Source organism: Leptinotarsa decemlineata, unplaced genomic scaffold (assembly GCF_025532065.1).
Source record: "Leptinotarsa decemlineata unplaced genomic scaffold, Ldec_3_MD MMD2_tig00001344_RagTag_RagTag, whole genome shotgun sequence".
NCBI lineage: Eukaryota > Metazoa > Arthropoda > Insecta > Coleoptera > Chrysomelidae > Leptinotarsa > Leptinotarsa decemlineata.
In genome coordinates, this window is record NW_027412560.1 from 278105 (window position 1) to 294812 (window position 16708).

Sequence of the window (16708 nt, forward strand, 5' to 3'; positions counted from 1 at the left end):
TTCTAAAAATCTGAAATAAGATCTATTGTTCACCCTTTTACGAACCTAATCACTGTTAGAAAATAGAAAAATGTTATATGTGTGATGGATGACTTGTTTATATTGTGGGATTTCATGATAACTTTAATGAAAGGAATAAAAACACTTTTTTCTAAATACCACTAGTTAATTTTATTCATACGGCCGGTTTCGGTAGCAAATAACAATATGATAGAAATTATATTAACATCAATATAGCTTAAGGATTAGTTTGATTAGAGAAACGCGCGTTGAAAGACAGTATTTTTTGCGAAAGAGAACTTTTGGCTTAATACTTCTTCAGCTTTATACAAAAAACTGTGGAAATCTTCCAAAGAAAGGAAGGAAGCAATCAATTTCAAAATAAGTACCAACTCCATACAAAGTTATGTAGATCATGCAAAGAAGTAGGTTTCATACACGAACCGGGAGAAAAGCCGGCTACTCCAAAGCGATGGTAGAAAAGACTTTGGCTAAAAGACAGCAGGAGCCTCGCAAGGAAGAGATGCCGTCACAACCAGTGCTTGCACTTCCCTACATCAGAGGATTATAGAAGAGGATGAGAAGAATTGGTTCCAAGAACCTGCTTCAGATCCGGTAACACTATCCGTAGCAGCCTCAGGACAACCAGGCCACCAAACGCGAACTGCGATTCCAAGAATTGCATTTACCGGATACCCTGTGAGTGCGGAAAATCCTATATTGGTGAAACTAAGAGGCCATTGAATGATCGCATTGCCGAGAACAAGAAACACACAAAGCGAGGGAAAACCAGCAAATCAGGAATAGTAGACCATGTTTGGACTCATCAACACAAAATCGAGTGGTCTCAAGCTGAGATCATACACAGAAAGGAACATTGGTTTAGGAGAAAATTTAATGGAAGCCACATATATGCTGTCCAACAACGTATTCAGCCAAGCTAGCGTAGAGCTTTGCAACATATGGAAACCTATCATCAAGCGAAAAATGGCCAACTCCCGCCCAACGGTCATCTCCCACTGATCCAGTGAAGCGGAAAAAATGGAAGAGGATAGGTGAAAGTACTCGAAGAAGACGATTGTAGATACTAACAATCGAAACGTCGTGAACTAACGTGGCTTGGAATCTCTTAATTTTTATTTTTATTTTCATTTTAATTTCTTTATATTTGGTTCAATCGTTCTATTTTTACTTGTATTTTATTTCACTATTATTCCATTTCAGGTTATTTTTGATTAACATAATTGTTTTGGCATGTATATACAGGCTGATTCACGGTGGATGGCACATTAGACGTTTCTGGTGAACCAGACAACGGATCACTTTGAAAATTTAATGGAGGGCATATTCAGACATGCCAACTAAAATATTTTCGACAATGCGGTGTTGCCGCTTCTATTAGAAAGCAGTAGCAACTTTGATTTTTCAAATGGAACACTCTATATATAATATTATTTTTGGAATCTCCAACAATTGCCCGACAACTTTTCTTGATATTTCCCTATACCTATCTGTTACCGTTTTCGAAATAAAAATTAATTTCAATTTTTTTCTTCGAAAATCATGACTTCTAAAAATGCCGATATCTTTTAGTTAAGAAGTACTATGATATCAAAATTTGGTTTGGAGTTAGGTGATACTTGGACACTTCCCACACGTCAGCCTAATCTCCGTTACTTCAATACAGGGAGGTAAAAAAATACAGTTTTTTCGTTTGCTTGAAAAAGTTGCTGAAATTTGATTATTTTGAATGGAACACCCTGTATATTATTGAAAATTCGGAAAGCTGCTGAAATTTGATTTCTTTCTATGTATATCATACCTATACCTAACTAGTCAAGTTTCGGACTTATGAACATTTATTTGTGAAAATGTCCCTTCAGAATGGTATTTCCATTCGGTATTTGGTAAGCAGGCCATGATTACTATTTGACAGTAGCTTTGTGACATTCTTCTAATAATATCGACATTTTCGTCACTTCAGAAGTTGCAAATACCTTCAAAACGATGGAACAAAACTATTCAAACGAAGTTCTTATGAATTTGTTTAATTATTTTTGGACAGTGTGACAAAATTATCCGCAGAACATGTAGAAAGTTCAATGAAATGTATCCGAATCTACCGCCAATGAACCTCAAGAAATTTATACGAATTCAGAACAATTTCAATATGTTTGGATAAACTTTAAAAAAGCACCAAGAAACTTGAAATTGGAAATATTGATATGAATAATTATAAAAAAGTAAAACAATCATGTGGAATATTTCAAAATATGTTCGAATCGCTGGCCGTTCACTTCCAAGCACTTTAAAATGCGGGAGTTGACTGCTTTCGTGGTGGCAGATCTGATTTCATTGGGATCCAAATCTTCAAATGTTTGGGCAATCCTTTCTAACAATTCATCTCTCGAACGCACGGGTATTTTGTAAACTTTTTCTTTAAACATTTCCCACAAATAAAAATCTAATGGATTAAGATCGGGTGATCTCGCTGGCCAATTCCATGGTCCCAAGCGCCTCATTCACCGATCGTCAAATAGTCTATCCAGTTCTGCGCTCACTTCTCTTGTGCAATGTGCAGGAGCTCCGTCTAGTTGGTACCAACAGTTTCGATAATCTTCGAGTGGCAGATTATCCACGAAACTGTCTACAGTATTCTCCAAAATATTCAGGTAGCTTCTGGATGTTAATGACTCCTCGTATATCACGTACCTCAATTTGTTGTCCATCAACATGCAGAAGACATGCAGAAGACACTAAATATTTCTTGAAATCTGGCTTCTTTTGTGACGTGAGGATTTTCACTGGACCAATAATGACGATTTTTTCTATTGAAAATCCCTTCTCTCGAAAATTTCGATTCATCAGTTCAAATAATTTTATTTAAAAAAAGTGGATCTTCTTGAAATCGTGTCAACAACATTTCACAAAATTCTACTCTCTGTTGAGGATCTTGAGGCTTCACTGCTTGAATTTTGGTGAATTTATAATCATGCATTTTATGTCTTCGCAAGATTCTTTGAACCGATGAATATTTTATACCCAAATCTTCTTCAGCACTTCTTATCGATGACTCGGGAAATGCGTGAAAATATGCTAAGACATTAATCTGGTTGTCTTCGAAAGTTACGGGTCGAGGCAAGTTTCGTGGTGCTTTTAAAGTTGATCCAAATGCATTGAAATTGTTGTGAATTCGTATAAATTTCTTGGCGGTAGATTCGGATACATTTCATTGAACTTTCTACATGTTCTGCTGATAATTTTGTCACACTGTCCAAAAATAATAAACAAATTCATAAGAACTTCGTTTGAATAGTTTTGTTCCATCGATTTGAAGGTATTTGCAACTTCTGAAGTGACGAAAATGTCGATATTATTAGGAGAATGTCACAACGCTACTGTCAAATAGTAATCATGGCCTGCTTACCAAATACCGAACGGAAATACCATTCTGAAGGGACATTTTCACAAATAAATGTTCATAAGTCCGAAACTTGACTAGTTAGGTATAGGTATGATATACATAGAAAGAAAGCAAATTTCAGCAGCTTTCCGAATTTACAATAATATACAGGGTGTTCTATTCAAAATAATCAAATTTCAGCAACTTTTTCAAGCAAACGAAAAAACTGGTTTTTTTTAACCACCCTGTATTGAAGTAACGTAGATTAGGCTGACGTGTGGGAAGTGTCCAAGTATCACCTAACTCCAAACCAAATTTCGATATCATAGTACTTCTTAATTAAAGATATCGGCATTTTTAGAAGTCATGATTTTCGAAGAAAAAAATTGAAATTACTTTTTATTTCGAAAACGGTAACAGATAGGTATAGGGAAATATCAAGAAAAGTTGTCGGGCAATTGTTGGAGATTCCAAAAATAATATTATATACAGAGTGTTCCATTTGAAAAATCAAAATTGCTACTGCTTTCTAATAGAAGCGGCAACACCGCATTGTCGAAAATATTTTAGTTGGCTAGAGAATGTCCGAATATGCTCTCCATTAAATTTTCAAAGTGATCCGTTGTCTGGTTCACCAGAAACGTCTAATGTGCCATCCACCGTGAATCAGCCTGTATTTATCTCCATATTGCGGAGTTGGTTCTAATAAAACTGGTTCAAATTAAACATTTTGATTTTGAAATTCAGATGTTGAAGTCAAATAGATCTGGCTCATCTAGGTTAATCAAAATACACCCTTTTTTGCAAGATGGGTTGCTGAGGGTGGCGGGTAGATTAGCTAATTCAAATTTGAAACATCCTTTGATTCCTCCAGCTAAAGATATTCTGACTGAAAAATTGATAGATTTTCATCATAAGATCAATCTTCATACTGGTGCTCACTTATTAGAGGCTATTTTGCGACAGAACTATTGGATTTTAGGAGGATGAAATTTAATTAGGAGTAGAATACACAAATGTAATCATTGTTTTCGTTTGAAGCCTAAGAATGTAGAACCCCTTATGGCGGACTTACCCGTTGCTAGAGTTAGAGAAGCTCGTGCATTCTTACATACAGGGGTAGATTACTTCGGTCCACTTAAAATTACATTGGGTAGGAAGCGAAAGGCATCAGTGCATAAAGCTTATGTAAGTTTATTTATTTGTATGGGGGTGAAAGCTATCCATTTGGATAGTTCTTTATCAACCGATCATTTTTTACAAGCTTTCAAAAGATTTATAGCTAGAAGAGGCCCAGTACGGGTTATTTATTCCGATTGCGGGACGAACTTTGTAGGGGCAAAATCAATTCTTAAAGAATTAAATGAACATATCAACTCTCAAGATTTCATTAATTCATTTGAAACGGAGTTAGGAATAAACGGAGTCGAATGGAAATTTAATACACCTTTTTCTCCGCATCAAGGTGGTTTGTGGGAGAGTAACGTCAAGGCGGTAAAAAATCATATTTATCGCGTAATCGGTAATCAGCTATTAACGTTTGAGGAGCTTTCAACAGTACTGACTCAAATTGAAGCACTATTGAATTCCAGACCTTTATGTCGTTTATCCGCAGATCCCATGGCCCCAGAAGCATTAACTCCAGCACATTTTCTTACATTGGTTCCTTTGCGAGGTCTTCCTTCAGAGGACGTGACAGCGGTTCCTATTAATAGACTCAACCGATTTCAGTTGATCGATAAAATGGTACAGGATTTTTGGAAACGCTGGAGGACGGAATATTTGACGAGTCTACAAATGCGTTCGAAATGGACTAAAGATATTCCTAATATAACTGTGGGTTCAGTAGTTATCCTGAAAACGGATAATGCTCCACCCTTACATTGGCCCTTAGCCGTGGTTTCAGACATACATCCAGGAAAGGATGGCAGGGTGCGGAATGTCACTTTAAAAACCAGCAAAGGAACATTTAAACGTCCTGTTGTAAAGATATGTCCTTTGCCCACCCAATAAATGAAAATTATCTTCTTATTCATTTTTTTTTAATTTTATACTGATGTTTGATTGGATTTTTCGACTTCTTTAGTTCTTTGTTTTTTCGAAAAGTCTGAAAAAAAATCAAGTTTTCAGGGTGGGGGGTATGTTTTGGCATGTATATATTTAAGGAAAATTAATTTAAGTTTTCGGCAACACCGCTCTCGGTTTTGATAGAATAAATTTACTTAGTTGAGTAGTTTAGTTTTGAAATTAGAAACATTCGGAACGACTGGATCGGAAAAGAAATAAGATACGCGCTGGTGATTCTATTGTATAGTATAGACTAATATGTGCATTGTTCTTTTGTTGAAATACGTTTTCTTCAACACTGCTTCTCCTAAAACTCCTTGATCCATCCCTATTTTGCCATAATAGTTTCCCTGAAGCAGTTGGATCCTACAGCAAAAAACGAGAAAGGGGTAAGTCTCAATCCTGGGTTTATTTAACCATCACTGAGTTATTATTCAATGTATTCTGTGTTTTGAGTTTATCATATCCATTATAGAACATAACATAATTGTTATTTTCAGCTATTCATTTTTAATTCTTTTTTTTTTAGTTGTTTCAGGGGTTTCAAATCATTTTATGTATTGGACAATGGAAGTCCGAACTAGTGAAATTCATTATGAAACATTGTCAATCACCTTCAAACAAATGGGAGAAAAGCCGTCTCGAAACATCTACTCTCATATAAAAATTGAATTACACGAATGAAACAAATACTTTTATAAAAACATTGAATTGTACAAAAAAAACCCGTTTCTCTATTCAGTTTGTATTCCGAACATTTGTGATAGAATTGAATCAGATATCATTCATGAAAGAAGAAAAAAATCACTTACATGGAACACTGTCATCCTCACTGGTGGACATCCGATGTTTCGACGTAAGACACTTGCCTTATCGCCTCTTCAGCACCAAATCCGGATGACATAAAAAGAAGAAGCACTCAATTCATTCATATGAGTATGACTTCATATCACAAATGTCATCAAATGCAGAGACTTGGCCTGTCGGAAGACAGTGTGTGTCGCCTTTGTTTGGGAAATGATGAAATAGTAGAGCACATACTTTGTGCCTGCCTCGCTGGGGACCGAATCAGGTTTTTAGAGTTCGGCAGAGCCGTACTCTTACCATCTGACCTGAAAGAGCACTCACCATAAGAACTAATCGGCTTCGTTAAAAAGCTGGGTTTATTTAGTAAAGTGTGAATAGGTGTGAGCCACAATCAACCCTTGCGGGTTCCGGTGGAGGGTCGAATATGTTGAAAAACCACCATTTTCATCATTTGTTAATTTGTTTTCGTCCACATTGTATATGTTTATAGGTAGTTGAGAGATTAATTTTGACATTTTTCAGCACTTGAAATAAATAAGCTATCCGTGTTTTTATCTTGCACGGATAAAACAGAGAAAATATTTTTGTTTATTTCTGGAACATACCATATGTTTGTCATGGTGAAAATCTGTTTTCTTCCGTTTACACAAGCTTTCACTCTAAGAGTATCTTGACCTAGATTAGCTATTGTGACTCTGTGATTTCCATCAATCATATAAACATATCACTTTGATTGGTGATGTGATTCGTAGCACCATTATCAACATACCAAATGTCTTTATCACACGTAGAATACAACATGGAGTTTGTTTCTGCTACGAGAGTCACATTGGTATCACTAGTTTTATGTTTTTCATTTCCTAGTTCTGGAGGTTTTCCATTTCCTGGTTTTGGAGGTTTTCCATCTGCTTTCCATTTGAAACAGTGCTTTATTTTATGCCCTTTTCGTTTACAATATTTACAAAACAGGTTCAAATTGTGATTTCCTTTGAATTTTTTTTTATTTTCCAAGAACATCACTTCCTCTTTCACCAAGGATTGGGATGATGAAGCTTTTTCGTATGCACAAAGTTGGTTAGTTAAACTGTCATTTGTTCTATCGTTCTTCGACATTAACATCCAACTTGACTTGAATGAAAAATACTTTGGAGGAAGAGTCTCCAAAATCTTGCAAATAAGCAACAATTCTAGTAGATGGCATTTACAGGTGTTTCCATTAACTATTTCATCCTTGGAGATTTCATTTTGCAGAATATTCCAAAGATTTTTGAGTTTCGAATTATGAGAGAATGTCATCTTCTGCGTGTCGTGTGTAGCTGAAGAATTGCATGCATGTGTCATATGTTTTGTCCTCAACATAACCATCATACAGCCTGTGTAATTCTTGCCACACTTCACGAGCAGTAGTGTACCTCATCACTTTTGCAAGAGTTTCTTGATTCATATTTACTGTAAGAACCAGTAAAGCATTATTGTCTGCCTGATTGAAGTCTTTCAACTCCTTGTCATACTTTGTTCTCTGAGTTTGGGTTGCGTTTTCTGGTAAAGGTTCGGGTATAGTTAATTTTCCTTCAACTACCTCAGTACCGCCTTGAATACTTCGTAAGGAAGTTGCTCTTGTATTTCCATGATGACCAGTTTGACTTGCCCTATTTGTATTTTAGTTGCATCCATTTTGCTTTTGGTAGAGCTTGGATTCAACTGAATAAAAATGATAGCTTCTGAACACTTGTCAATGTCAAAAATTTTCAGCAAGAAAATTTCAGCGGTTTCTTATAATTTGCAAATATTTCTTATACTCTGGAACCTCAGGCTAACCAACCACGCTCTGCTACCATGTTGAAGTAGAGGGAATATCTCAAGTAAACTCTTGAATGAAGGTATTCATTTTAGACAACTCAACTCTCAAATAAATCAAGCAGCTTATACAAGAAAAGTATCAGAACGCTTTGGCATGCAAGATTGTAAACCCGTTTCAACACCGATTGTTAAAGATTGTATTCAATCAGAAAACGAATCCGAAATGGATTTGAATACAAATTTTCCATACAGAGAGGCGGTTGGGGCTCTTATGTATCTAATGACAGGTACAAGACCAGACATTGCCTATGCAATCAGTGTTGTTTCCAGGTCGTTAGAAGATCCCAGCAATCATAATTGTATCCAAGTAAAACGAATACTTCGATACCTCAAAGGAACAACAGATTACGGTATAACGTACAAAACAACCAGTATGGATGGCCTGAGAAGTTTTAGTTATGCTGACCAAGGCGGAGATGAAACAACAGGACGTTCAACAACAGGTGTTATTTGTATGTTTGCTGGCGGTGCGATATCTTGGCTCAGTCAATGATAAACTTCAGTAGCTATTTCCTCAACGGAAGGTGAGATAGTAGCTGCAAGTGAAGCTTCTCATGAATTGGTTTGGTTGAAACAGCTATATGAAGAATTTTCGGATATGGAATGTAATCCAGTATTGATGGTCGATAACGAAGCTGCAATACGCTTGGCCCAAAATCCGAAATATCACAGACGTATCAAACATATTCATATAAGACATTTCTTTATAAGGGAACCAAGTACCAGATGCACTTACCAAACCGCTGTTCAAGCCAAGATTGAATATTTTACGACAAACAATGGGATTGAACAAATTATTCGATGAGAGAGGGTGTTGAAAAACCACCATTTTCATAATGGTGTATATGTTTATAGGTAGTTAAGAGATTAATTTTGACATAATAAAATTGTGAGTTGAGTTGTCTACAATCAATACATTCATTCAAGAGTTTACTTGAGATATTCCCTCTACTTCAACAGAATATACCCACTCACTTTGGACCTATCCTAACCTAATCTATCATGTCACGAATGAGTTGAATCTACTCATGTCATCGATGAGAGTAGGCAAATTGAAAGAGCTGTATTTTTAGGAAACATTGATTTTTGGGACAGGAAGGTTTTGGCTTTCTACTTCTCCATCTTTATATGTCTGAAGGATTTTTTATTAAAAAAAAAGGCATTTCATTCAAATTGAGTATTGAAAAAGCTACTAGTTTGCCATTTATTAATTTGGTATTCGGTTGATTTGGATCAGTCTGTCTATTGGACTAACAGTAGAAGCGTCACCGAAGATCCATTGTGCAAATATCAAGTCATAAGTAATTCGAAAGAGATTTGAAATGGGTAAATATGTGACATTAGCCCTTACCTCATATAAATAACAATGTTTCGTAGCAAACCCTAGTTTTAAATTTCATGAATATATTTCCAACAGAATCACGATTTCTAGTACCAGCGGAGTTGACGATCAAATTTTTTATGCAACTTAGATAACCCACAGCCAATCAGCCAATCCAAATATTCAGTTTTCTAATGATAAATTAGTTTATTCGTTGTTCGTTAAATATTATATTTCTGATTCAACCTCTTAGGGAAATGATATTTCACAAACTGAATTAGGATATTAATGAAGATATGTCTCTTCATTATACTTGATATAGAAAAATGTGGTGATCTCCATCTTGATACAGCAAAATGTGGTAATCTTTGGAAGATTACCAAGATGGAGTAGTAGAAAGCCAAAAACTTTCTTTCCAAAAATATAACCCTTTCAAATTGAACAATATTCCTTTTTGCTGGGATTTAATCAAATAGGTGAATGAATGTCATTACGATGTCATCGTTCACATAAGTAGATCAAACTTATTCCGTGACATAAACAATCGTAATTTATGAATGAAATGTGTGTTTTTTCTTATAATGTTATTCAGATTGGTACTGAAGAGCCCTAAGGCAAGTGTCTTACGGCGAAACATCGATGTCTACCAGTGAGCATGACAGTGTTCCATGTAAGTGATATTTTTATTTTCATTTAGTATAGAATAGGTATAGAAACCCTGTGAAAGATATCTGATTTAATTTCATAACGAATGTTTGGAATACAAACTGAGAAGAAAAAAATGTTTTTTGTATAAGTCAGTGTTCATACAAAACTATTTGTTTCTAAAGAATTTTTTTCCGTGTAATTCAATATTTATATGAAAGTAACTGTTTCAGGAAGGCTTTTTCTTCCAGATTTGTGTCTCTAAGTTACTTCTTTGCATGATCTACACATATGTATACAGTTACTTCTTTAAAAATTGATTAGTTCCTTCTTTTTTTTTGGAAGATTGCCATTTTTCTGTATCAAGATGGAGTATTGGAAACCAAAAAACTCTTTCCCAAAAATTAGTCACTCGTAAAAATATAACCCTTTCAAATTAAACAAATTGGATAGTTTTCTACAACGTACATTTTAGAAAATCTGTCAAATTCTTATTAAAATTGACACAATTGTCGTTTCGAGTATTTAATATAGTTAAACTTTGTCTTCTGTACAAAGTAATTTGGACGAATCGTTTGAAAGTTATCACGATAGGATTAACTTGACGCAATGCAGTTTTTCATTAAGCGTCGCGTATACTATAAGACGACGGGGGACGATGTGCAGGGGTGGTCTAAGCAATGAAGCGGCATCGCCGAGAACGCGACCCGAACATGGGCAGACGCGTGAGGACAGACGTCGTTGACGGTTGTAATAGGTTTGTGAATTCCTTTATAGGTAACATAATTCGATTCTCGAAGCTATTCATTACTTAGTGCAGTTGGCATCTTTTTTAGTTACTGTATTTTTAAAGTAAAAATTCACATTACTAGCTGTTGCCCGCTTTTATAGTAACGTACAGTCGAAACTACCGAACCTAGAATCTCAAAATATGCAGGTAGGTTCTTTGTATAGCGTGAATAAGCATCAAGAGAGTGAATCAGGAATTTCCACCATCAAGGGGGAAAATAGGGGTTCAAAGATTGTATTGAATTTCGTTAGTTTTAAAGTTGGAAATCTGGGTTGATAAAAAAATATTGTAACTATTTGTTTGAAATGGTCTGTCACGAAACTTAATGTTATAAACCAAATTCTACGCGGGCGAAGCCGCGGGCAACAAATAGTCATGTATAAATCTTGCCAGCGTTTATTATTATATAAAATGACATAAACCTTACAAGTTCGACATTTGAGCAAACTATGGGTGTTCATTACAGCAGAACTTGTGATAAATGAACAATTGAAGAAGACATGAACACTGAGACAAATCTACTACTGCTGCTGGGTTTTTATAAAAGAAATTATGAATGAGTGCAGAGCATAAAAAAACTGGGTTTCGTTCAGTTTTATATATATATATATATATATATATATATATATATATATATATATATATATAATATATATATATATATATATATATATATATATATATATATATATATATATATATATATATATATATACCAGTTAGGAACTAAACGGGTAAATATTTGGGTAAGCAGCAACTGAGAAAGTGTACTTTTTTAACAATATATTTCTATCATTTCGACAATGTATACTATCATCCTCAGGGAAAACTACAATAATAGAACATAAGACTAATTGATATTGTACAGTTGAAAATTATGTAGGTGCTAACATTGTCATTGAGGTTGGACTCAGTGATGTTTAAAATAATTTTTGTTATTATTTGATTTTAATGTTGAACTTAGATTTGAGAAATGGGAAAACATTGAAATTAGTTTGGATAGTGATTCAAGATGATTATAGTTACACATCAAACAATTAAACATATAAACGTCAATTTTGGTAAAATTATTGTGAATCTAAGGAATAAATTCCTTTTTTTTAATTCTAAAATTCTGATTTTATACCAGGCCGGTACATGTGATCACAAAATAGGTTATGATACTAATTTTGAATGAAAATGGAGAACAAAAATTATTTTTAACATCACTGAGTCCAACCTCAATGACAATGTAAGTACATAATTTTCAACTGTGCAATATCAATTACAACTATTATTGTAGTTTTCCCTGAGGATGACAGTATACATTGTCGAAATGATTGGAATATATTGTTAAAAGAGTACACTTTCTCAATATATATATATATATATATATATATATATATATATATATATATATATATATATATATATATATATATATATATATATATATATATACAAATATGAAAGTTATTGAGTGTCTTGATATATAAACAGAAGTTAATATCGGACATAGTACTCATGAAAGTGGCAAACCATAGACACGTGTTTCGGGCTTTTGGCCCATCATCAGTATGGTGCAGCCAAGTGTAAGGATGGGCAACACTTGGTTACCAAAAGATAGAAATACAAATGCACGGAGCCACCAACAGGAGCCAACCGCACACTTGTGGTTTTAGTTGATAGATCTCGTGTTCACAAGTGTTGCCCATCCTTACACTTGGCTGCACCATACTGATGATGGGCCAAAAGCCCGAAACACGTGTCTATGGTTTGCCACTTTCATGAGTGCTATGTCCGATATTAACTTCTGTTTATATATCAAGACACTCAATAACTTTCATATTTGTATAATTTCCTGGACCCGGATGTCACGCAGGTAGCTATAGCTGCCTCCGTGGTGATTTTGATAGTTTTCTTGTGAACACGAGATCTATCAACTGAAACCACAAGTGTGCGGTTGGCTCCTGTTGGTGGCTCCGTGCATTTGTATTTCTATCTTTTGGTAACCAAGTGTTGCCCATCCTTACACTTGGCTGCACCATACTGATGATGGGCCAAAAGCCCGAAACACGTGTCTATGGTTTGCCACTTTCATGAGTGCTATGTCCGATATTAACTTCTGTTTATATATATATATATATATATATATATATATATATATATATATATATATATATATATATACATTTCGTTTAAAAAATAAATATTCTGAGTTTTGAGTGTGAATCAGATAACCTTCTGAAAACTTGTCTGAAACAAGTTTACCGCTTTTCTAACCTTCCCGATAAAAACACGGAAACTTATTTTAAGCTCGTGATTTCATTTTCTTTGTTGAGTTGGTCCTCTCGGAATTACTTCCGTAGGTACAGAAAGGTATAGACATACGCTTGTATGTCCAGTGATCTAGGAAATAAATTCGAATATGAAATGAGAGATTAATGAATGAGGGTGATTTTATGAAAAATACAATTTTCAATTTGAGTTATTCTAACATGGACTTTATTTAGTTTTTGAAACCGTAGAAATGATTTGAAAATCGCATTTTGAACATAAACTGACAGAACAATTTTCAATTTACAAGTTCCGGTAAGTATTCCTAATTGAATAAATATGGCGATGTCATTGTCACTGTCACTGTTGGGATAGAACCTAAAATTTCTTATGGTTAGAATTATCAGGATTAATATCAGAATCAGGATCCAGAATCATGTAGTATAGGTTGGGCATCCGTACTGCTGAAAAAAGTTTTCACTTTACAAAGATTCTTTCGTATTTTAACCTAATAGTATTGATAAAAATGTCACGTTTGAATGAAATGAACGTGTTCTGTGATTTTTTTTTGGTTTCGAAAATACATAAAATATCTCTTTTTATTAGATTGTTTCAAAAGTTTTGTACGTTTTTATCGGTCTACTTTAAACTGTTATATATCAATGAATACGGATTCGATTCAATCGAAATAGGCGACATGTGAGTCAGGGCACTTTCGCCAATGTTACACAAGTCGATTAATTCCGTCAGCATAAAAATTGTGTGTTCGGGATTCGATGCAGTCGAGTGAGTGAACAAAGCACCCACGCCGAACCGACCGGCTACCATAATATAATGAAATACATATTTATTAGTATATAGAGCCACAAAAACACATGACATTTAAACTGACAAACAGTAATTGACATTTTAAAAATTTCAAACTTAAAAATACCGTATATGTACACATCACAGGCGTTAAAACGTAACTGACCACTCCGACATTCTAACATGAGTTCCGCCAGCCAATTGCAGTCAAATCTGATTGGTCAGCGTAAGGAGGATTTACCCAATAGATGCAAATGTGTGTGGTGATAATGCTTTACTCACGAATCTAATATTTCTTCGGGTTACTTTGTTGGATGGATATATTTTAGTTGATCTTCATAATATCAGTTGAAATTGAAAAATATTTAGAAAGGGATATGGGTTGTGCAATTTATTAAAATTATATCTTACACAGAGAGTTTTAAACTGTTCCAGTGGTTGCCTGTATTAAAAAATGACCTTCCAGACATTTTCTCTTTGATCTTCAACGGTGTGCCAACGTGCCTTGAAATTTTGAATCCCTCAAAGATACAATACAGTTCTTAAGCAACAGCCATCTGTATAATGCAAAAAATTTAACTGATATCTAGTTAAAGAGATATCAATTTTAGAAAAAAATGTGTTTAATTTTGTACAGAATAACATTGATTTCTTAGTAATAATTAGATAAAAAAATCAACTTTTTTTTTACTTTCATCATATTGACTCCATACATAGTTTACCTACTTGAAAGTAATATAACTTTATAATCCATGACGGTAGCCGGTCGGTTCGACGTGTGTGCACTGTTCACTCACTCAAAATGACCGATGTGTTGGTCACCATCGAGTATTATTATTTTCATTCGCGTTATTATTTGATCATCATTACTAGTAATAATCTATGAACTAAAGAGCGAAATGAAAGTTTTTTATATCAACGGCGTGTGAAATGTGTCGATTCCATGTAATTTTCATTGCCTAGACATTTTTCCACATGCCAATAAATGGTGCTAGATATCATTTAAAAAGTGAGTTCTTAAATACCTAACTGTACAACTGTGCTGAACTGTAATTATTAAAACTCGCTAAGCATTGTTATAGTCTGACCTACATGAATGTCGGAAGTGCGTAAAATTAAATGGAGGTTTCATAAGAATGGGGTCACCTTCGGTATTATTGTTTCGAAGGCAGGAAGGCAAGTATTGCACACGTTAATGGTACCTATATAAAGTAGCAGAAGAAATTTTCAATCGAATAACATATTATGAACCCTATCGAATGAAATCAAGAATTTGTCAGGAAGAGACATTATCTGAAAATGTTAGTGAATACATATTATCATCTGAATAATCAGTTGAAAATATTTTTAGGATTCCAAAACATTATGGACGTTCGATCAAAATAAAAAAAAATTAATCGTGACTCTACAATTTTATCGTTTATAAAGGCGAATTTTCAGTCGATGGTTAATTTTTAGATCAAGTATCTTAAATTGACATAACCTACAAAAAAGTTTAGGTATCAATTCAAATAACTTAATGGCTAACTGCCACAAATATTTTTTTAATTGTAGACGCGATCCGCTAACATCGTAGCTATATTAGTAGCAATAAATAATACCCACTGGACTACAATTCCTACATACAATAACTATTTAGTTACCTCTTTTAGTTAGTTGATAGTAAATGAGCAGGTAAATGAACAACATGTGGAATTTATGAAACAATTTCAATCTCAATGTATACTTGATAATGGGATAAAACCGAAACCGATCGTAAAAATAAAATAACTAGTGGAAATTAGGCAAAAGTGTTTTCATTCATTTCATTGAAATGACTAAAATTATTGGTTTTATGAAAAAATGTGAGTGGTTAACCTCTCGTTGGTCGTTCAATAAGGATTTCCAGATACTCTAGCAGGATCATTTTCTGTCCTTTATTTTCTATATGTAGTATGTTGTAGATAGTGTTGAAATCGTGATTGTTTTCCAAAGGTGGCACGCGTACGTAGAATTATTATTGGTCTTCTTCAGTTCTAAACTGATACTGACTTTCATTATACCGTGACAGCTGGCAAAATAAATACATTTTGGGTGGTCATGAATTTAAAAATATTATTATTATTATTATTATTATTATAACTTCATAAATTATTAAGATATGTAATAGCTTCTGTACTACTTGAATTATTGAATTGATGTAGTTTTAAGATGCAACGTTCTTTCAATACTACTATTCGTAAAATATCTACAAACTTGCAACTGAGTGAAGATAGTTGGATTAAGTAAATTTTATCCACAATGAATTAGGAAGACATGATCAGCTGTTCACCTGTCCCTCAGGCATAATTGAGAGACATATAATTATTTTCTTTTGTTTATAGTTTCTAATATGTTTTCATAGAATGAAAGTAAATTAGGTTTTAATAACAAAAAGTCACCAAACAGAAGTTAATTAGGTGATTCATCACCAAATTGCAACCTATTTGAAATGAACATTGGATAATAAAACGTATTCTGAACAATAAAATCTACGCTGAATTCGTATATTTTATGCCATATGCTCTCATAATGATGAGTGATGAGAAAAGCCCCTGATTTTGACATGTCGTTCATTCCAAGTGTCAAAAGAACTAATTTTAGGCATAAAACTTCAAGATATAAAACAGGAGATAGAACGGATATAAACGGGGTAAAATATTCAAGAAAATAGTAAACTGGTCTAACTTACCACAAAAAAATTAGGAAGCTTGTAATCCTATAGGTATTTTGG

General features: G+C 34.0%; 1 protein-coding gene across 2 annotated transcripts in view; it reads left to right on the top strand.

Moving 5' to 3' along the window:
* LOC111503801 (uncharacterized) overlaps positions 1-16708 on the top strand; it is a 169400-nt gene that overhangs the window by 18648 nt on the left and 134044 nt on the right. The window lies entirely within an intron of this gene.